This window comes from Meriones unguiculatus, chromosome 1 (assembly GCF_030254825.1).
Source record: "Meriones unguiculatus strain TT.TT164.6M chromosome 1, Bangor_MerUng_6.1, whole genome shotgun sequence".
Lineage (NCBI taxonomy): Eukaryota > Metazoa > Chordata > Mammalia > Rodentia > Muridae > Meriones > Meriones unguiculatus.
The window spans coordinates 9,047,501-9,049,653 of NC_083349.1; positions in this window are offsets into that span (position 1 = coordinate 9,047,501).

Sequence of the window (2,153 nt, forward strand, 5' to 3'; positions counted from 1 at the left end):
AACAGATGGAGACTACCACAGAAAACCACAACCAATCAAAATGCAGAGCTGTGGAAGAGCCCTGACCCAATGAATACATCTAAAAAATACTCCTGCACCTAAGGAACATTGTGGAAGTAAATGTGGAAAGATTCTAAGAACCAGAGATCATGGAGTCTGCCATAAGATTGTATCTCTTAGAAATATCAGAAGCTGAAGTCTCACAAATATAACTTCCCAAACGTTAGATGAACAAGTATGACATCAATAGACATCAAAGTGGATAGGGAAATGTCCAGGTCTCAATCTTACAGAAGAATCAAGAAAAACTGAAAGCTGGGGAGGAGGTCTTCCCCAGGGAAAAGCAAATGTTCAGCCCTTAAAACATACATACAAGTAACATTATATGGAGTGAGCAGGTAATATTTAGAAATATTATGTAAAATATGCATATATGTGTGTAAAAACAATTAGTGAAAAAAGGAGTCATGAATTTAGAGGAGAGAAGGGAGGCTTATATAAGAGTGAGGGATGGAGGGAGGAATGTTGTAATTATATCTCAATCTCAAAAAAAAAAAAAACAAAACAAAACTCACCCGAAGAACTTCCATTTATCACAATAAAACTATATTAGAACTATGTAACATAATTAAAACTAACACAAACACACACAGCTAGAAACATATTAATGTTCCAACTAATGACCCTAGGAAGGGGCTGCTAGCTAGGTTCTCATACAGGTTCCCTACTAAGGGGAATGGGAGCTGTCTCTGACATGGAGTCTGTTGCCTGCTTTTCGATCACTTTCCCCTGATGGGGCTAACTGGCCAGGCCACAGGGGAAGAGGATGTTTCAGTCCTGATGAAACTTGATATGCTGAGGTGGGTGGGTGGGTAGGGGAGCTCTTCTCTGAGGAGAAGGGGATGAGGAATGGGGGAAAAAGGGAGGGAGGGTGGGATCAAGAGGAGAGGAGAGAGGGGGCTAGCACCAGGATGTAAAATGAATAAATAACAATTAAAATAAAAAATTCAACCAATTCTAAAATAAGTATATTCATAAAGAAAATGGATCCCTATAAAAATATATAGTTGGATAATTTAGTGTAAAATGAATATATACCACAATGACAAAAAGCAGTTATACCGACCCTCCATAGCCAAGGGTCTACCATTTCTGCATTCAACCAGCCATGAATAAAACAAGAAAAAAAAAACACACAAAAAAAGAAAAGAAAATGGAAAGAAGAAAAGAAAAGAAAAGAAAAAAGACTGCTGTTTGATCCAAGAGATGAGTTATGAGTGTTCCACCACAAGGAGGCTCTTAAACAGGTTTACTTGGGGTTTCTAACTCTCCACAAGATGGAGTTCAAGTGACTGGTGGGCTTAATTGAACCAGTAAGATGACCTATATGGACGATGAAGGCTGGCTGATCTGGATATCCTGGACTTCCAATGCCCCTTCTGGGTTTCCATTGGTCCTAGGTCCCAGAGTTACCAGGATCACGGCTGCCACTCCAAGAAAACTGTTGCAGGTAAGGATCACAAGGTGGTTATCAGCTCCTTCCTCATCTCAGCTATTTCAGGGTACAACACTTAGACACATGGTCAAGGTCTAGGCCTCCTCCCCTGGAGCATTTTCCACGACTGCCCTTACCTGTGGGCAATTCTCAAGACTCATGACCAAACCTTTCCCTTCAGCCTTGCAAATCATTTCACATAGAGTAGAGCATTGCTTTCAGCCAGGCTTCACCTGCCACAGGATGTCACTATGACTGGTCTGGCAGAGGCATGTCTACAGCATAAGTCCATGAAACTGATGTTCTCTGTTGGGGAGGGAAGAAGTTTCAAATAACTAGCCAGAAGCAGGAAAATCCCTATACCTGAGTCTGTGCACAAGTGAGTCCCAGGGAGTTTTAGTAGAAAAAGACCCAAGCCACAGCCAACAATATGCAGGATTTCAAGAAATAAAATACCCTCCCTGGGTAGATCCAGGCCATGGAATTTGTCTAAAGTCCTTATCAAAGGTATCAAAGCCTGACTACTCCTCAGATGAACTGCCCACTTGTGGTTTCACAGAGGACACCCCGACACCCCCATACCCTCACCCCAACACCTCACTCCCACCTCCACATTCCGACACCTCACACCCTAGGCTTCATTAACACAACTGACAGG